The sequence below is a fragment of the Schistocerca americana genome, chromosome 8, assembly GCF_021461395.2.
Source record: "Schistocerca americana isolate TAMUIC-IGC-003095 chromosome 8, iqSchAmer2.1, whole genome shotgun sequence".
NCBI classification, from domain to species: Eukaryota; Metazoa; Arthropoda; class Insecta; order Orthoptera; family Acrididae; genus Schistocerca; species Schistocerca americana.
In genome coordinates, this window is record NC_060126.1 from 212,441,735 (window position 1) to 212,463,845 (window position 22,111).

The following is a 22,111-nucleotide window of genomic DNA, read 5'->3' on the forward strand; positions in this document are numbered from 1 at the left end:
AATGAAAGAGGAAGCCGTCTGGTAGAATTTTGCACAGAGCATAACTTAATCATAGCTAACAGTTGGTTCAAGAATCATGAAAGAAGGTTGTATACATGGAAGAATCCTGGAGATACTAGAAGGTATCAGATAGATTATATAATGGTAAGACAGAGATTTAGGAACCAGGTTTTAAATTGTAAGACATTTCCAGGGGCAGATGTGGACTCTGACCACAATCTATTGGTTATGAACTGTAGATTAAAACTGAAGAAACTGCAAAAAGGTGGGAATTTAAGGAGATGGGACCTGGATAAACTGACTAAACCAGAGGTTGTACAGTGTTTCTTGGAGAGCATAAGGGAACAATTGACAGGAATGGGGGAAAGAAATACAATAGAAGAAGAACAGGTAGCTCTGCGGGATGGAGTAGTGAAGGCAGCAGAGGATCAAGTAGGTAAAAAGACGAGGGCTAGTAGAAATCCTTGGGTAACAGAAGAAATATTCAGTTTGACTGATGAAAGGAGAAAATATAAAACCGCAGTAAATGAAGCAGGCAAAAGGGAATACAAACGTCTCAAAAATGAGATCGACAGGAAGTGCAAAATGGCTAAGCAGGGATGGCTAGAGGACAAATGTAAGGATGTAGAGGCTTATCTCACTAGGGGTAAGATAGATACTGCCTACAGGAAAATTAAAGAGACCTTTGGAGAAAAGAGAGCCACTTGTATGAATATCGAGAGCTCAGATGGAAACCCAGTTCTAAGCAAAGAAGGGAAAGCAGAAAGGTGGAAGGAGTATGTAGTGGGTCTATACAAGGGCGATGTACTTGGGGACAATATTATGGAAATGTAAGAGGATGTAGATGAAGATGAAATGGGAGATACAATACAGCGTGAAGAGTTTGAGAGACCTGAATCGAAACAAGGCCCCGGGAGTAGACAACATTCCATTGGAGCCTTGGGAGAGCCAGTCCTGACAAAACTCTACCATTTGGTGAGCAAGATGTATGAGACAGACGTAATTCCCTCAGACTTCAAGAAGAATATAATAATTCCAATCCCAAAGAAAGCAGGTGTTGACAGATATGAAAATTACCGAACTATCAGTTTAATAAGTCACAGCTGCAAAATACTAAGGCGAATTCTTTACAGACTAATGGAAAAACTAGTAGAAGCCGACCTCGGGGAAGATCAGTTTGGATTCCGTAGAAACACTGGAACACGTGAGGCAATACTGACCTTACGACTTATCTTAGAAAATAGATTAAGGAAAGGCAAACCTACATTTCTAGCATTTGTAGACTTAGAGAAAGCTTTTGACAATGTTGACTGGAATACTCTCTTTCATATTCTAAAGATGGCAGGGGTAAAATAAAGAGAGCGAAAGGCTATTTACAAATTGTACAGAAACCAGATGGCAGTTATAATAGTTGAGGGGCATGAAAGGGAAGCAGTGGTTGGGAAGAGAGTGAGAGAGGGGTGTAGCTTGTCCCAGATGTTATTCAGTTTGTATATTGAGCAAGCAGTAAAGGAAACTAAAGAAAAATTCGGAGTAGGTATTAAAATCCATGGAGAAGAAATAAAAACTTTGAGGTTTGCCGATGACATTGTAATTCTCTCAGAGACAGCAAAGGACTTGGAAGAGCAGTTGAACGGAATGGACAGTGTCTTGAAAGGAGGATATAGGATGAACATGAACACATAAACAAAAGCAAAACGAGGATAGTGGAATGTGGTCGAATTAAGTCGGGTGATGCTGAGGGATTTAGATTAGGAAATGAGACACTTAAAGTAGCAAAGGAGTTTTGCTATTTGGGGAGAAAAATAACTGATGATGGTCGAAGTAGAGAGGATATAAAATGTAGACTGGCAATGGCAAGGAAAGCGTTTCTGAAGAAGAGAAATTTGTTAACAACGAGTATAGATTTAAGTGTCAGGAAGTCGCTTCTGAAAGTATTTGTATGGAGTGTAGCCATGTATGGAAGTGAAACATGGACGATAAATAGTTTGGACAAGACGAGAATAGATACTTTCGAAATGTGGTGCTACAGAAGAATGCTGAAGATTAGATGGGTAGATCACATAACTAATGAGGAGGTATTGAATAGAATTGGGGAGAAGAGGAGTTTGTGGCACAACTTGACAAGAAGAAGGGACCGGTTGGTAGGACATGTTCTGAGGCATCAAGGGATCACAAATTTAGCATTGGAGGGCAGCGTGGAGGGTAAAAATCGTAGTGGGAGACCAAGAGATGAATACACTAAGCAGATTCAGAAGGATGTAGGTTGCAGAAAGTACTGGGAGATGAAGAAGCTTGCACAGGATAGGGTAGCATGGAGAGCTGCATCAAACCAGTCTCAGGACTGAAGACAACAACAACAACAAATTAGAATATCGTTCGTAAACTCAGCCTCTTCGGACTTGATGGACTCGATACTTGCACCCTTCAGTACAAATGGAGTACAGGTACTGATGCATTCCTCCACTTTGTCTATATTTACACTTTTGTAGTGCAAGTACGCAGCGAAGTCATCCATCTTACAAATAGGTGCCAATTTGTCGGTTTATTTACTGCAAATGCTGGCGCACTGCATAGATCATGCATATTCAAAGCACTTGAATGTTGTATGTAAATGTGTCTGTCCCCTGAAGTTAATTCAAGCATCGCCTCATCATGCCCATCAACTATTGAAACCTTAATTCCAATCGTAGGAACAGAAATATTGTGTTGCCAATTTCATCTCTATATATTCCATCATACTGTATAAGTAACCCCTCTCGTTGCATAAATACTGCACTTCAGCAGCAACACATTGTGAGTTTTCTGCCTCCATAACTACTTCAAAGTCTTTGTTTCGAGCTAGATCTAGATTCACATGTTTGTAGCTACTGGCGGACATATTGTATGTGTTATCGAATGACAGTACACATCCTATGGACTGTAGTTGCTGCTATGATGAGCGAAATACCTGCATCTTCTCACACATAAAATAATAATAACAAAGCTCCCAATATAACGACACAAACAGATAACAATAATAATTAGAGATAGACAGACATAATTCTTAACAATAGCCTTCTGCTTCCCAGCTAAATGTTACTGTTGCTGCTGGCAGCAATTCGTGTTGGACAGCAAATTATGACATATACACAATCAAATTAGTGTAAAAAAACATTACTCGATTGGTGGGGAGCTGACTTGCATGCAGTTGGCTGCGACATGGAGCTCTCCCCCTCCCTCTCCCATGGCCTTGGCTCATGTCATCAAAATTTCACTTACAAGTTTTGGCAAGTTATCCTATAGAGCAGTGGGTAGTTTGGTGATCTGGAAAATTACTTATATGAAAATCATTGTCTCCATGAGAGTAAATCTGAGAATGCAGAAATCAGCTATACATGAAGGTGTTAGTGTACATGGGTGTCAAAGAAACCGATCCTCCATAGTCGTTGAAAACTACTGACTGCATGATGGTATAAACATATTTTGCAGATAGATGCCTGCATCTGTATTTTGAGCCCTACAGAGTGCATTGTATCTGCTACTATGTTGATCACATGATCATCAAAAACTATTGGTGGTGGCTGAGCTTACAGAAAACATCCTTGTGTACATATTTATTCCATATTGCGACTTCTGTTTAACATTTGTAGCACAAGGGGATTATATAGAGGTGTGTTTACATAGAATGTCATGCATTATGTGTAAGCCATTATGCATTAGGCATTATGTGTTAGCCATTAGGCGAAAGGCAGCATAAACTGACATGTTAGACATTTGGCATTAGCCATTACATTTATTTAACGCATTGTTGGACTTGCGAAGTGAACGAAATCCTACAGGTTCTCCAACATTATTTTTACGCCTGCAAGAAACTGGCAGAATGATGCTCAGGTCCTTCAGAAAGTGTTATCACTTCTGTCTCTAAGCTGGTCGTAGGTTGTGTTCCAAAAATGAACAGCATGGAGACAGAAGTGATGACACTTTTTGCAGGGCCTGACTATCATTTTGCAGGACAATGCTCAAGCACGTACAGTGCAAGCTCTTACTGATTTGTTTGACTGATGGGGCTTCTAAGTGCTATACCACCAACTGCATTCCCCTGACTTAAGCCCTCGTGAATTCAATTCGATTTCTAAACTGAAGGAAACACTTCACGACATTCGCTTCAGAACTGCTACAAATTAGTCGGGCAATAGACCGCACCGCTCAAACTGTCAACACAACTGGCACTGCTCACATCGCTGGCAACGGGTTATACACAATGCTGGTGACTACTTTTAAGCTCAGTAAAACTTTGAAACACGTATCTATTTTGTACGAGCTGAAAATAAATAGTTGCCACTATTAAAGTTCCAACCCTTGTATTTGTTTTATCGTTGACATCCATCCGGTTTACCACTTTGTTCTTATTCTAGATTTCCTGTATGGAAATGATGTTCCCTGCATTCTGCTCTATTTTAAATTAAACTACCAACCTCTTGATAGTTCAACATGCTTACCACAAGTGGACAAAGAACGCTGAGTCATCTATTGGTTATCGTTTGGAATAATTTACAAAATAAATGTGAGTGAGCAATATTTCCTTTACAGTTGTATAGTTTAGCTACAGTTCAACCGAGACAGGATCTTTATTCATTTTACTCTTTTTTATATTAGATGAATCACTTAAAACGTTCACCTAGGGTATTGCAGAAATTGAAAGTACTGTTGATGTGCGGCTTTCAGAGAATAGACTGATAGTCAGGGGCTCATATTGCTAGCTTTAAACGAATTGTAATAATAATTAGGAAGTGTATTATTTGTGTAAACATAAAATTTTTAAATGGAACAATACCTGCTGACATTAACAGACTAAAATTAGGGTATATCAGGATGTCATTGGTGTTTGTTGCGTGACTCTAGCGTGAGTCGTCTACGAGATATCGTATTTTGAAAAGTTTCCGCATCGACACTCGTTTGTGCCACTCATCCCGCATAGTTCCTAGGTAGGATGTTACTTACAGTGTACTTCTGTGTTCCTTGAGTGTATTTTGACTTTTTAATCAGTTAGCGTATAACAGTCCAAGCAGTGGGTCGTGGGTAGACAATGGGATTTACCAATGCAGAAATAGCCGACATGCTGGATGGTGTATGGAGAGTGTAGGAAGAATACAGTTCGTCCTTGTAAATTGAATGCGGCAAGATATCCCTACAGACGTCGGCCATCTCGGCAATTATGTATCGACCTCTTTAACCACTACATCAGATGGGTAGTGTACCACCGAGACAACGTAACAGAAGGAAACAAGTGACGACAGAAGAGCGGGAAATTAATGTTCTTGCTGCTGTTGCAGTTGATCCATAAGTCAGCTGACGCGCAATCTCACGAGGTAGTGGCATGAGTCAGGTAAGTGTTCTATGCATTCTTCAACCGCATAGCTTCCATTCCTGTCACAGGCCTCTCCATCGAGAGCTGCGTAGAAACGATTACGAGCAGCGTGTTAGGTACTGTACGTGGGCACTAAGGATACTCCAGATGTATCATGTATCTTGTTTAATAATGAAACCACATTTACCAGTGATGGCCAGGTAAACACCCGAAACATACACTATTCGTCTGTTGACGGTCCCCGTTGCCTTCGTCACTTGTGTCGTTAGTGTTAGAGACGGAACACTGAACGCGTGCAAATCGCGGCCTCCTAACAGACCATCTTCCACAGATGCCAGAAGACGTTCCTCTGCAGACTAGGAGGAACCAGTGGTACCAACATGATGGCTGTCCAGCCCAGAGTGCACGGTGTACTACAGAAGGTCTTTACGAATAGTTTCCAAATAGTTGCATTGGGCGCAGAGGACCTAAACCTTGGCCAGCCAGCCGGGCCTTGTGGCCGAGCGGTTCTAGGCGCTACAGTCTGGAACCGCGCGACCGCTACGGTTGCAGGTTCGAATCCTGCCTCGGGCATGGGTGTGTGTGATGTCCTTAGGTTAGTTAGGTTTAAATAGTTCTAAGTTCTAGGGGACTGATGACCTCGGATGTTAAGTCCCATAGTGCTCAGAGCCACTTGACCCATTTTTGAACCTTGGCCAGGCCGTTCCCCGGATCTGACGCCTGTAGACTTTTTTGTGTGGTGAAAGTTAAAAGACGCTGTCTATAAGGACAGAGCAACTACAGCCGATGATATGCAACAACGAATTACTAGAGCCTGGTCTGACAACTCTGCCGCAATGCTAGCACATGTGCAGCAGTCGTTCCATAACAGATTCGAAGTTTGTATTGCCGGTGTCGGTTGTCATTATGAACATAGACTGGTCAGTTGTCTCGTTACTGGTCTGAATCCACATAGTGTGTGCACCTGTGTTTTTCTTTAGTGTGTGCTACCACAGGTATTGTACATGTGTCGGTGTGGGAACGTTTCAAGATACGATATCTCCTAAACGACTCGCACTATAATCTTGCAAGAAACACCACTGACGTTCTAATTTACCATACTTTTAGTTTGCTAATGTTAACACGCACTGTTCTATTTAACAACATGCATGTTTGCGAAAGTAAATAATATAAAGTACACTTTTTAAATATTATTACAATTTGTTTATTGGCTAACAATACGAGCCCCTCACTACTAGTCCGTTACAAGAAAACTGTACATCAATGACACTTGCCAGTTCCGGAATATTTGCGGTGCAAGTTATAGGTGATTCACCCTGTACACAGATGTATCTCTTAAGATGTGGCGCTAGTGGCACGAAATTAGATGAATCACAAATAAAATTTATCGTACAGCTGAAGCGGTCTTGTTCATCATGCTACACTTCTACAGCCGTGGATGTCCACAATATGAAATTTGCTGCAGTGTAGAAGAGGACGAAAAATTTTAGCAATTTACTAGAAGGTGAGACTACTGTAAAAACAATTTTGGCAAAATATTTTTAAGATAGCAGCAGTTGCTTACATAACTTGTTACTTGTTTACAATAATAATAATAATATATAATAAACATTATTAATTATCACAATTATCATAGTGCTCTATGACAAATTGTTCCCATCGCCTTGATGTTGTATCTATTAACCATTCAGAACGAAAAGTGAGACAGACATAAATCGACGAGAATTGTGATTTCTTTTATAAGACTGAAACCTACAAAGTTTCTTCTTTCACTTTAGTCTCTTTTCTTCTCTGCAGTCATGTAGTGAAGCTACAATCTTGGGGCATCTAGACACACCTGATTTTCTGTCAAAGTGGTCTTCCTTAGATTTAAGCTTGAAACGTCCACTTAGAACAATTATACAGGACTGTGCTTAACCTGACACACAATTTTTTAGCGCAACGCAATCTGACTTTCAAAAATCCCTACAAAAGAATGGCCCTGACTAATATTAACCTATACCTTTCACAAATCACTTACCTCACCAAAAATCTTCGTTACTCAAACTACTGCAAAACAGCGAGTGCCACTACTGCCAGCTAAATAAAAGATTCAAACTACGGAAGGCACTAACTACTGATAGGCATAGTTAGGAAATGAAAGATTTTGGTAGAGAACAAACAATGTATTTACCTTAATAGTGTTGAAAAATCATAATATACATAACAGATCATGACATCCAGTCTTACAAATTTCCAAACTCCGCCATCTCTCTCCCCACATCCACCACTGCTGGCGGCTCACCTCCAACTGCGCAACGCTACGCGCTGTTAACAGCCCAGCTGCCCAACACTACAATGGCAGACAACAATGCAAACCAGCCACAGATTGCACACAGCACAGCCAGTGATTCTCACACAGAGCGCTACGTGGCGTTACCAATAAGAAAACCTAAACAGCCTACTTACAAGCTTCCAGAAATTCGCCATTTACCCTCTTCACTGACTACACTCAAGGAGGGTGGAATGCACAGGTGTTCTGCGGCATTGCCTTCCTGGGTGGGCGTAAGATTTGATACCACTTACTGCCATACTAGACATTCGCCACTACCTCACAGGAGGAATAAACTATGTTGGTAGATCATACATAAGATGAATCCAACAGGATTTAGACTTGAGGGCGCTACACAACATCAGGTCAAATGCTTGAGGCGAAAAGAGGGAGGAAATGGTGACAAACCTGTCAGTATTTTAAATACTAATATCCTCAATCCCCAGCTTGCCTAAATTCGTGCTGCGAATCTATGGAATGTTTCATCCAGCACATAAGAATACCCTCCGCTGAATGTGCTGGTCTAACCAGGTATATTTTAACGTATGGTAGATTATTTTTCAAAATGTGCCTCGCAAATTTCGAGACTACTCATCAGTTAAATGCCATTACTGCGATTTAATGTCAAACTTTTGTAAAATTCTCCAATTACCTCGATGATTCTCATACGCCGAGTAGAAAATGAAACCATCTATGGAAACGATATATGCAGCTCATTATACGAATTGCTACGATGTCTTTCCTATGGACCTTTCCACATATTAACGATGACAATAAATAAAGGTCTAATGAATGAGCAATCTTCAAGTTGAATATAGATCTTCCATATAACAAATGCAAACATACGACAGGTGTTATCTATTGCTACTGTCTACGACTATTTGGCGCAGACGCGGAGAGTGGTCTAATTTCCTGTTATTTTTCCAGAAGAATGGGTCTGCAAAGTAAGCTGACGCCACAACAGACGCAGCAGAGCAACGGAGAACACAACACGCCGGTTCTTTGTGCGACATGAAATGCTCTTCACTGCGGACGAATATAAACCGGAGCCAGACGTCCTGTCATATCACTCGAGATGGTTGTCTCTACAAGAACCGTTCTCCTTCTCTGCTTGGCCTTTGCAGTAAGTGTCTTATTACACAGCGTTACAGCTAGCATGTGGGGCATCAGTTTGTTAGCTAAATTTTTATTTCGTATGAGATGTGTCCATCGCTTATACAAGACAGAAACGTAAAGTTGTCATCAACAAGAAATTTGGTCAGAACACCGTAGTGCTTTAATAGTCATAGTCCTACTCCAGTTGGTAAGCTGTTGCGTCCCTCTGACCTTTGAACTGACGTAGTCAACCAGTTACACTTTCTGAACAAAAACATCAAGACAACTGTTTGCTGACATTAGTGTTGGATGTGTCCAGTGGTTGCCATTATACTGGCATGAACACTGCTACGGCACTTTCGATGAGGTGTATGAATGTATGTGGGGGACTGGCGTCTCTTTGTCCCTAGAGAGGCGAAACAAAAGAAGCTAGAGGTGCTGGGCGCTGGAACTGGGAGCCAATTCGGCGTACTGTCTTATCCTAAAGCGGTGTAATTGGGTTCAGGTCGTGATTCTAGGCAGGCCATTCCAGTTAGGAGAAATGCTGCTTTATGACAGGGTGCAACCACGAAAATTACCCCCATATCATAATATCACCTCGTTCGTACTATACATGATGGCGGGTAATGTTCTTCAGGCATTCGCCAAACCCAAATCATTTCGTCTGACAGCCAGAGTGTATGGCGTGATACACCACTCCAAATCACTTGTTTCTAGTCATCCACTATCCAGAGACATTGCTTATTAGACCGTCTCATGAGTCACAGTGCAGAAATGTGTGGCTTATGACGAGATGCCCGACCAATGTAATCCTTCCTTTTTAACTCTCTATGCACAGTCATTGTGCTAACTGGACTTCTGCCAAGTCCTTCTGCCTATTTCATGCGATTTTTGTACAGCCATGCATTGCAATGCTAGACGATCGCTGACCATCAGTACATGAGGACTGACTGCTCTTGGTTTAGCTGTTGTTCTTCCTCCGCGCTTCCACTTCGTAACTGCGTCACCAACAGTCTACTTGGGCAACTCTAGAAGGGTTGAAATGTCCCCGATGGAACTGTTACTCAAGTGACGTCCTAGTAATTAGTCCATGTTCGATATCAGTGAGCTTTCCTGCGCACCTCATTCTATTGTTACTGCTTCCCTTCCAACAGCACAACACTCCCCGCCTTCATTTATACTGGTGTATCTAACTCTCGAGACATCTCCTGGTCAATTCCTCATTATATAGGGGTGTACGGATACTTGTTATCGGGTAGTGTATATGGTGCCAACGGCCTTGCCGCAGTGGTAACAGTGGTTCCCGTCAGATCACCGAAGTTAAGCGCTGTCGGGCTGGGCTGGCACTTGGACGGGTGAGCATCCGGTCTGCCGAGCGCTGATGGCAAGCGGAGTGCACTCAGCCCTTGTGAGGCAAACTGAGGAGCTACTTGATTGAGAAGTAGCGGCTCCGGTCTCGGAAACTGACCTACGGCCGGGAGAGCGGTGTGCTGCCCACATGCCCTTCCGTATCAGCATCCAGTGACAACTGTGGATTGAGGATGACACGGCGGCCAGTCGGTACCTTTGGGCCTTCATGGCCTGTGCGGGAGGAGTTTAGTCTAGTTTTAGTGTATATGGCTCCCTCCGATCCATGGTGCAAGTCGGAGTTTTCATATTAGTACATTGTTAGAAGTGATAGATGATCGATAAAAGTCCTAGGCCGACTGGGAATCAACCCAAGAATTTTGAATTCATATTCTGGTGCTTTAGATACAAGGAGTTTTAACCCGTCTGCGAAATTGTTACCTCTTGCACTGAATTCAACTTGATCTCACAGTAATATCTCAATTAGCAGAGACAAAGGCGAGCTAATAGAATTAGTAGCTTCGTGGATGCAAGCAGATGATTGAGGAAGGATAAAGTGAGGTATGCAAGAGCTGAACCGGATATCTCAAAGCTAATATTCGTTGAAATACAGATAACCGAGCTAATGTTCGGCTATCACAAAATGTTCGATGATTTCCAGACGGGCACTAAGTGGCAGCGTAAATGTCTAAGGAGATCGTGACTTTTTTACAGTTGATGACGAAAGTGCCAAACATAAGAAAACTGCTAGGCACGACAGCAAAAATTAATCCTCGAGATTTGAACGATTTTTTGTTTCAGTACAAATGCTTTAAAGCTATACCTAAGACAGCAGGAGTTTCAAGCAATGTCTGTGGTGCCCGCTCCACATAGCTATTCCTACACTCTGGGTGCAAACGACAACGGTTTATGACGAACCACAGCTGTGTGGGTAAGGTCGAGACGAACATACTGATGTGGAACACTTGTGGTACACCATGCCCGAAAACAGCCTCGAATAGGACTACAAAAGCCACCAAAGCACGCCTCGCGCAATTTTCGGCTAAAATCGTCCTTGACTATAAAAATCCACTTGTTCTTGCACTTAAAAATGTAAAAGAGACGTTTGTGTAAATTTAATTTCAAAGAATATCAGGAATTTTAATGGACTAAAATTAACAATGAAATAGTTTTGATTGTCTTGTTTTAGTACTAAACGACTTTAAGGCCTAAGTTTAGGTGTAATTGCAAGATTCATTATGTTTTTCATAGCGTTCAAGAAAATATTTTTTCTTTTATTAACGTTATGGTAAATTTTAAATTAATAATTTTAACTAGTTAGCCGGCTAAGCTGGTGGCGTAAGAGAGCGAGTGGTTACGGAAAATATTGTTTGGCGCACATATGCTGTAACTTTACTGGGGAATTTGGGACTTTTTAGCGGCTTGATAGACAGCAAGTGTCGTGCACAAGATTGTTCGTCTCGACTTTCTCTGCACTAGTCTGATACGTTATGAATAGTTATCGTTTACACCAGCTAGATGAGCCCGCTTGCTGTGCTTTCTCTGCTGTAACACTAGCTAGCAGACCGGTATTACCTGGTGCCATGTATACGAGGGGACAATAAAAAGTAAGTTGCAGATTACTGTCGTAGACTAAGTAACTTTGATTGAACTCTGTGCTGCAGCTGAAATGACACAGATACATGACACTGTTCTTGAATGTTGTCACCAGATATCCGTGTACAGTAGTCTCAACGTTCAATCAATGCTTCAGTTGGTGAACGATACAAATCCACTCCTTAGTCACGGAACCATTCAAGAATCGTTGTATTAACGTCCTCATCATTTCCAAACATCCCCGTTCCCCTCCCCAGACGTCCTTTCAGCTTTCCTAGAAGGTGTAAATCGTATGGTGCGAGACCTGGACTTCTCGATCAGCATCACCACGTATGTGCGGCCTGATTGAATTGTCGGTACTACTTCACCACAGGTGGAACCGACATTGCATTTGGTCCGTGTACCGATATAATCTGACTGTGAATCTGTATGTAATTTAGACGTCTTGCCCACAAGGATCGTACTGTCCTGCGTACTTCCACTTTGAAGACGTTTCCAGTTGCCGCGCTATTTCACTTGCACACTGTGTGCATCTGTTTTCCGTACTGCAGGAGAAGATTGTCTCAAATTTCAACTATGGAAAAGTCATGATTGCACAATACTCGTTTAACCTTTGTCAGACTTAAGCTGTGTGACAATGTGCAGAAATAATGAAAAATAAGTAACACATACATATTCGAGCAAATACTTCATACAGAATTATCTCTGTAATTAGATGTGGATCTAGTTTTAGGATCAAAAAGCTCACCGTGTGGACTGTATATACTAATACAGTTCTAATTTCATAATACTGTATGTTCCAGGGCAGTTGTGAATTAAAGAAATGCATGTGTCAGACTGTCTGTAGCGTATTAAACTGTCAAAGAAGTAAACTAGACAGACAGAAGGCGTGAGCATTAACCAAAAACATTTCACAGGAACTAGTAAATGTACTTAGGTTACTTTCTCTGCAAAACGGCGTAGGGACTTGTATGAAGAAAGAGATTTACGCCGTCCTCGGCTAAATTCTGAGGCAACTGCCTTGCCACAGTGGATACACCGGTTCCCGTGAGATCACCGAAGCTGTCGGGTGTGGCCAGCACTTGGATGGGTGACCATCCAGCCGTCATGCGCTGTTGCCATTTTCGGGGTGCACTCAGCCTCGTGATGCCAATTGAGGAGCCACTCGACCGAATAGTAGCGGCTCCGGTCAAAGGAAACCGTCATAACGACCGGGAGAGCGGTGTGCTGAACTCACGCCCCTCCTATCCGTTTCCTCACTGTGGATGACACCGCGGTCGGATGGTCCCGATGGGTCACTTGTGGCCTGAAGACAGAGTACTCCGATAAATGCTAATGACTGTAAAATGTTAATTGGAAGGAGAAAAAGCACTGGTCGTATTTTTTGTTTTATTATCCGCAAAATCGATTTTCGGTCACTTAGTGACCATCCTCAGTGCTGTAATATACAATTAAAATTGGCAGGCACTGGTATCAACAAGCTTAGAGCGATCACATAAACTCAGACTGTAAAATGTGCATCAAAATATAAAAATGACATAGATAAAAGATAATTAGCAATAAAATGTACATCTAAAAATAACAGTAACACAATAGATAAAACTACTTCATACATAATAATCGTGCAAGAATTGCACATACAGTATTTCTTACGGTCAGGCATTGTATTGGCATGTGTTACTTATTTTCGATAACTTCTGTATTTTGTTCTACAACTTATGTCTGATGATGGGTTTTCGAAAATGGTAAAATTTAATAAAGAATTGTATGATCAACACTACTGCATAATTGCAGTTGGTCTGCAATCTGGATGGTCGCCCACATCTGCTACCTCTACTATTGAAGAATTCCTGTCCGACCGCGGTGGCCGAGCGGTTCTAGGCGCCGCAGTCCGAAACCGCGCGACTGCTACGGTCGCAGGTTCGAATCCTGCCTCGGGCATGGATGTGTGTGTGTCCTTAGGTTAGTTAGGTTTAATTAGTTATAAGTTCTACGGGACTGATGACCTCAGATGTTAACTCCCATAGTTCTCAGAGCCATTTGAACCATTTGAACAAGAATTCCTGGATCAAGTAGTGGAGAAATGTGTCTGCATGAAACCCGGGTCTCTTCTGTCAGTGCAGTACTATTTTTGCGGAATGGTCTTGGCTTGGGACAGCAGGTGTATATTACTTTCTAAGGTACCTAAGCCAACATCAATACGGTGCACCAGAAGGCAGCCGAAAATTAGTTCGGAGGTTGTTCAGGAACATTTTCTGAGTCTCCGGCAACTCGTTTCATAGTAATTACTTTTCGTTCGATTTCTCACAGCTATTTATGTTTATATGTGTATTACTCTGAATATATCTGCACAACAGTGCGTATGTCGACGGTATGCGATGTGTCGCCTCTTTGGAAACAAACATCTTTCACTCGATCACGAAACTTTCCATTGATAACACTGATGTTCAAATTACTTTTCACCCTCAAGCTTGCATTCAGTGTTGCTCACCCCTGTTTCGGTTTGTCTTTCCAGCAGTCGCAGTTGTACGTTAACAGTGATACACAGCAGAACGGATAGGCTTATTAATATTGGGCAGACCGTCATGTGCCACGATGTGCACCGGCTCACTGAATGCAACGGAAGAATGGCACAGCGACGGTGTATTGACACGGAAAGTGTATGTCCTTGATGGCTCAGAAGCGCACGACAACGTGCTAAGAATATAAATCGCTCATCACGAGGCAGCAGTATGAGCCATTTGCATGCAAATCTACGCGTCATATCACGACGAACATTTGAGTGATCAGCTATTCAGGGTCTTAAAGAAGAACTTTGGCAACGCGAAGAAACAATATATCGATATAAAAGGAGAAAAAAGCACACATACCGGGAGATTCTAATTATACTTTCCCTATTTAACACGTTATAGCACGGAAACTAATTACCGCACGAGTACCAAACCTTGTAACATTAAAGTCAAGGACACGGGGAAGAGAAGTGATGCACAATCGGTTCAATTGAATCACTTTCAATGTGCTGCTACGGTACATCATACCATTACATACCGGTAGCACTACTGCTACAAAAGGGACTCAATATGGCGCCCTTCAGTGTCCAGCAGAGTCTGGAAGCGCAGGATTGCACTCTGCACAGCAGAACGATGCATGTCCGTAGGTATACTTGATATGCTGCGCTTGAGATAAGCACATGTGTGAATGTCCCCCTGGTAAACTCTGTCCTTCAGTTAGCCCACAACCAGAAATCGCAGGGACTGAGATCAGGTGATAGTGCCGGCCAAGAAACGATCGATTGACAATTTGATCTTTCCCAAATGTGTTTCGGAGAAACAAGTGAACTTCACGAGCGGTGAGTGGTGGGGCCCCATCTTGCATAAAAACTGTTGAGTTAAATGCGTCTCTCTCCTGTAATGCGGGTATGACGCTGGGGGAGCATATCGTAGTGACGCTGGCCAGTCACACTGCACGTTTTTGATCCTAGAGCGCCAACCTGTTCATAAAAGAATGGGCCAATGATGCACGTAGCCGTGAAACCACACCGTACGGTGACACGTTCACCATACTGATGAACTTCATCCAGAGTGACTAAAGGTGAAGATATCCACACTCGGCAGTTCTGTGTGTTCACCTTACCCGTCAAAGAAAAATGAGCTTCGTCTGTCCATAGGATGGTCCAGCGCCAGCTCTCGTCAACCTCAATCCTTGCGAGGAAGTGGAGAGCGAAGTCAACACTTCATTGTGCGTCCTGTGGTGCAAGTTGTACGATATAGATCTTGTAGGGATACCATTTGAGAATGGTTCGAAGTACCTTCTGTACAGTGGACCACTGGATGTTCAACTGTCGTGACATAGCACGCACACTGCATGACGATCGCAGCGTTGTCTGCCATAACAACAGCGATTTCATCAGCAACCCGTCGTCGGCCTCTTTCCGGAACGACGAGAACTTCTCCAGTTGATTCGAACATGTTCATCACGCTCCGCAAAGCAGCTTCAGAAACAGGGCCCTTTCGTAATCCTCTCAGCCCGCGATATTCTCGAAGTGCAACTGCAGCATTACTGTTGATAAAAGAGCTTCACCAATAATGCCCTGCTCTTTTGTCCAAGCTAATATTGAAACTTCAAGTGCAGTGCGACTGCTCAGGTGTGTGAGACTACGAATTAAGATGACTGATCACGGCGCCTGGTGCCATATATGGAACTAGACGGACTGGAACCGCGCGACTGCTACGGTCGCAGGTTCGAATCCTGCCTCGGGCATGGATGTGTGTGATGTCGTTAGGTTTAAGAAGTTCTAAGTTCTAGGGGTCTGATGACCTCAGATGTTAAGTCCCATAGAGCCATTTTGGAACTAGACTGTGGCGCTGTGACGCATAGGAATCATGCACCCCATACTCTGAAAATTAATGCAACCAAGTCTGGTACTCGTAAGGTAATTAGTTTACGAGTTGTTGTTGTTGTTGTGGTCTTCAGTCCTGAGACTGGTTTGATGCAGCTCTCCATGCTAATCTATCCTGTGCAAGCTCCTTCATCTCCCAGTACCTACTGCAACCTAAATCCTTCTGAATCTGCTTAGTGTATTCATCTCTTGGTCTCCCTCTACGATTTTTACCCTCCACGCTGCCCTCCAATGCTAAATTTGTGATCCCTTGATGCCTCAGGACATGTCCTACCAACCGATCCCTTCTTCTAGTCAAGTTGTGCCACAAACTTCTCTTCTCCCCAATCCTATTCAATACCTCCTCATTAGTTGCGTGATCTACCAACCTAATCTTCAACATTCTTCTGTAGCACCACATTTCGAAAGCTTCTATTCTCTTCTTGTCTAAACTATTTATTGTCCATGTTTCACATCCATACATGGCTACACTCCATACAAATACTTTCAGAAACGACTTCCTGACACTTAAATCTATGCTCGATGTTAACAAATTTATCTTCTTCAGAAACACTTTCCTTGCCATTGCCAGTCTAGATTTTATATCCTCTCTACTTCGACCATCATCAGTTATTTTTCTCCCCAAATAGCAAAACTCCTTTACTACTTTAAGTGACTCATTTCCTAATCTAATTCCCTCAGCATCACCCGACTTAATTCGACTACATTCAATTATCCTCGTTTTGATTTTGTTTATGTGTTTATGTTCATCTTATATCCTCCTTTCAAGACACTGTCCATTCCGTTCAACTGCTCTTCCAAGTCCTTTGCTGTCTTTGACAGAATTACAATGGCATCGGCGAACCTCAGCGTTTTTATTTTTTCTCCATGGGCTTTAATACCTACTCCGAATTTTTCTTTTGTTTCCTTTACTGCTTGCTCAATATACAGATTGAATAACATCGGGGACAGGCTACAACCCTGTCTCATTCCCTTCCCAACCGCTGCTTCCCTTTCATGCCCCTCGACTGTTATAGCTGCCATCTGGTTTCTGTACAAATTGTAAATAGACTTTCGCTCCCTGTATTTTACCCCTGCCACCTTTAGAATTTGAAAGAGGATATTCCAGTGAACATTGTCAAAGCTTTCTCTAAGTCTACAAATGCTAGAAACGTAGGTTTGCCTTTCCTCAATCTGTCTTCTAAGATAAGTCGTAAGGTCAGTATTGCCTCACGTTTACGAGTTATAGCGTGTTAAATAGGGAAAGTTTGATTATAACCACCCGGTACATCAATGTCGTGCCTTATTGCTACATTCCCTTCTGCTTGGTATAATTACTTCGAAGGAACTGAAGCCACGGTCGTAACAGTATTCATAAATATTCACTATTATGTTACCATCAATATCTTGTAATATGCTGCATCCCGACAATTTGGATGTAGAATGTCAATGAAATATTATGCTATATAACATATTCGCACTTACGTTGTGAATTGTTCTCGCTGCCTGGGTAACCACGTCACATTACTTCTGCACAGAGTGTTTTTATTTTGCGCTGTGTTTTGTATTTCGGTGGCTGCATATTACCGGATTTTTCACTGTTGTGATGGAATTTTCACGATAAGAAAGGTCACTGGGATAAAAAACCTAATAAATTGTAATTATATTATAGCCCTATAAATGCCACCGGAAACCACGGGTACATTATACCAAAAAATTACCATGAACAGCCAGAGAAACTTTGGCTTTGGCATTCGGTTTCACCCCGTATATGACAACTTGATTTTTTGTTTTATGCTGCATTAACATGGGGACGTCCAGCCTTTGCCTTTACGTCAGCTTGAACTATGCTGGGTACACTTTTAATGATATGTCTGCTTGCCTATGGAAGAATGGCAGCCAATTCTTTCTCAGCAACTGGAACCAGAGAAGATGGCGATGTTGAACGCTTGGATCTGGACAGAAGTAAAAATCCTACTCGAATTCTGTAGGTCGTGACTCTGGACGGATCAGAACATTTCACGAATGCTATTGGCCGCAAAACGTTGGCTCACAGATGCTGATTTATGACAGTGAGCGCATTCAAGCTGATACAAACAATTACTGAATCCGAACTATCTCTCTTCTGCATTTAGTAGAAAAAAGCTACAAAATGTGTTCAGTTTTTCTGTATTTAGCATTTTCCTATTCATCATGGACAGAAAAAACACCGCTACAACGGAGAACCACTTCCTTCGTACTTCACTGTTGGCACAACACACGGTGACAGGTGATGTTCTCCAGACATCCGCCAAACCCTGACCTTTCCATCGGATTGCCGTATGGCATAACATGATTCATCAGTCCAAATGACTCATTTTCCACCATTCACTATCCACTGGCGTCGCTCTTTACAAGCGTCCCGTAGCACTGATCAGAGAAATGTGTGGCTTATATCTGCTCGACCACAGTACCCCACTGTTTTTGACACACTAGGCGCAGTCATTGTATTAGCCGAAATGCTGATAGTTCTTTGGAGCTGATGGTTGATTACTTCATGCGAATTTTTGAAACCGTTCTCCGCAATGCTACTCCTGATTACTTTCACCTTTCTTCGGTTTACTCTCAGTGCACACTCAGTGCTCAGAAAACTGGTCATTCCATTCAACAGGCCACATAATTCTCCATCACTTTCAATAAGGATACCAATCTCATTAGCGAATCTTATGATTGATATACATTCACCCTGAATTATAATCGTATTTCTGAATCTTTCTTTTATTTCCGTCATTGCTTTTCCATAAAATATATTGAACAGTATGGGTGAAAGTACATATCTCTACCTTATATGTCCGTAGCCGTGGTCTAGTGGCTATTGTTGCTGCCACTGGGTCCTGGGTTCGATTCCCGGCCGGGTTGGGGAGTTTCTCTGTCCGGGGACGGGGTGTTTATGCTGTCCCCATCATTTCATCATCATCATCCTTATCATTCGTGACAGTGCCTAGATTGGACTGCGTGAAAAAAAAAATGGACTGCTAATAATTGGAACTTAGTACAGGCGCTGATGACCATGCAGTAGAGCGTCACACAAACCAAACATCATCATCATCATATATCTTATACCATTTCAACTCCAGAATACTTGGTTCTTGGTATCCCATTATCATTTTTTTCCTTTTGATTCTTGTAGACATTGTATATTATGCATCTTTCCCTTGGCATACACACATATCCTAAGAAATCCGAACATACTGCATCATTTTATATTCAGGAACAGAAGTATAACATCAAACAGCCAAGATCGCTATTGTACAACATTTATTGTGATGAGCGGTTTCAGCGAACTATGTTGCTATCATCAGATCTTCTGCAATACATTCCACTGAATCTTGGACAAATGCATTTTATATCCTCTCATATCATAGAAAGATATTTCATGAAGAGTAATAGTATATGCTTGATTTTTCTCATGTTCATGAAGTATCCTTCTGTGATATGATACGATGTACAAACATCAAAAAAATTTTGCATCACCTCGGTTCCGAGAGTTCCGGAACCTGTACATAAAATTGGAACAGAGATCAACATAAACATCATTTCCACCGTTTTTATTGCTCATGAAAACCACACATTGCATATTGTATGTACCACCATACAGCGAGACCTTCAGGGGTGGTGGTCCAGATTATTGTACACACCGGTATCTCTGATACCCAGTAGCACGTCCTCTTACATTGATGCATGCCTGTATTCGCCGTGGCATACTATCCACAAGTTCATCAAGGCACTGTTGGTCCAGATTGCCCCACTCCTCAACGTCGATTCGGCGTAGATCCCTCAGAGTGGTTGGTGGGTCACGTCGTCCATAAACATCTATCCCATGCAGGTTCGATAGGGTTCACGTCTGGAGAACATGCTTGCCACTCTAGCCGAGCGATGTCGTTTTCGCCGGCCGCGGTGGTCTCGCGGTTCTAGGCGCGCAGTCCGGAACCGTGCGACTGATACGGTCGCAGGTTCGAATCCTGCCTCGGGCATCGATGTTTGTGATGTCCTTGGGTTAGTTAGATTTAAGTAGTTCTAAGTTCTAGGGGACTAATGACCACAGCAGTTGAGTCCCATAGTGCTCAGAGCCATTTGAATCATTTGATGTCGTTATCCTGAAAGAAGTCATTCACAAGATGTGCACGATGGGGACGCGGATTGTCGTCCACGAAGACAAATGCCTCACCAATATGCTTCCGATATGGTTGCACTATCGGTCGGAGGATGGCATTCACGTATCTTACAGCCGTTACGGCGCCTTCCATGAACACCAGCGGCGTACGTCGGTCCCACATAAAGCCACCCCAAAACAGCAGGGGACCTCCACCTTGCTGTACTCGTTGGACAGGCGTTCAGCCTGACTGGGTTGCCTCCAAACACGTCTCCGACGATTGTCTGGTTGAAGGCATATGCGACACTCATCGGTAAAGAGAACGTGATGGCAATCCTGAGCGGTCCATTCGTCATGTTGTTGGGCTCATCTGTACCTCGCTGCATGGTGTCGTGGTTGCGAAGATGGACCTCGCCCATGGACGTCGGGAATGAAGTTGCACATCATGCAGCCTGTTGCGCACAGTTTGAGTCCTAACACGACGCCCTGTGGCTGCGGGAAAAGCATTATTCAACATGGTGACGTTGCTGTCAGGGTTCCTCCGAGCCATAATCCGCAGGTAGCGGTCATCCACTGCAGTAGTAGTCCTGGGGCGGCCTGAGCATGACATGTTATCCACAGTTCCTGTCTCTCTGTATCTCCTCCATGTCCGAACAACGTCGCTTTGGTTCACTCCGAGACGCCTGGACACTTCACTTGTTCAGAGCCCTTCCTGGCACAAACAATGCGGACGCGATCGAACCGAGGTATTGACCGTCTAGGCATGATTGAACTACAGACAACACGCCTCCATCCTGGTGGAATGACTGGAACTGATCGGCTGTCGGACCTCCTCCGTCTAATGGGCGCTGCTCATGCATGGTTGTTTACATCTTTGGGAGGGTTTAGTGACATTTCTGAACAGTCAAAGTGACTGTGTCTGTGATACAATATCCACAGTCAACGTCTATCTTAAGGAGTTCTGGGAACTTTTTTTGATGTGTGTAATATGCAATTGGTCAGAATTCAATGAAATGTACTGCAGAAGATCTGATGATAGTAAAGTAGTTTGCTGAAACCACTCATCACAATAAATGCTGTACAATAGCGATCTTAGCTGTTTGACGTTGTACTTCTGTTTCCTCATTGATCAGGATCGACCTGTAACTTGACAATGTCAAGCATATATGTCATTTTACATTGTCAAACGCTAGTTCTAAGGCGACAAATCCGATGAAGGTGTCTTCATTTTTCTTAAGAAATGGTGATTGGAAAATGAGAAGGTGTTAGCGTTGTTTCAGTAGCGACTTGTCGCCCTCGTTTGCAGGTTGTGGCGGCGGTGCCCCAGGAGTCTGCTGATGTGCCACAGTCAGCGGTCCCTAGCGGAGTTTCCGCCAGCAACCAGGAGCCGGTGCAGTCGGTGGCTGCTGGGGAGCAGGCGCTAGAAGACCGCCGACGGTGGATATTCTTGGACTTCGCCGGTTGAGCACACTGCTGCGAGATTCAGGAAATAGAAAGCTCTTCTGTGTCTTAAACGTTTCAATTTCTTGTACAGTTCAAACGTTTAACTCTGTTCCTGTTTCTATATCAAGATCATCCTTTTTTCTTTTTCTTTATTTTCTTTTCAAAAGTTCAAATGAACATGCGTTACATGAAATGAATAAATTTTTCCCATTACTAAATTTGGCTTTATTCCTGTCTTCGCATAGCTGCTGAATGTTTTACCAATTTAACTGTTATCCCAACAGCAAAATGAATGATGATTTTCAACATCGAAGCAAATTTTGGAATACTGTTTTCTATACAACTTTGTTTTCTGGTTTTCGTCTGGTCTCTTGCCTAGGCAGTAAAAGAGAGTTAAAATGCCTTTAGAATTCACTGATGGGGATGGAAAGCGTTACACAATGATGCACAAATCTGTGT

General features: G+C 42.7%; 1 long non-coding RNA gene across 1 annotated transcript; it reads left to right on the forward strand.

Moving 5' to 3' along the window:
* Nucleotides 1-8,594: 8,594 nt before the first annotated feature.
* On the forward strand, nucleotides 8,595-21,870 carry LOC124545046. Its single transcript, XR_006967585.1, has 2 exons — nucleotides 8,595-8,784; nucleotides 21,516-21,870. It is a non-coding gene; the product is annotated as an uncharacterized LOC124545046 (long non-coding RNA).
* Nucleotides 21,871-22,111: the final 241 nt, after the last annotated feature.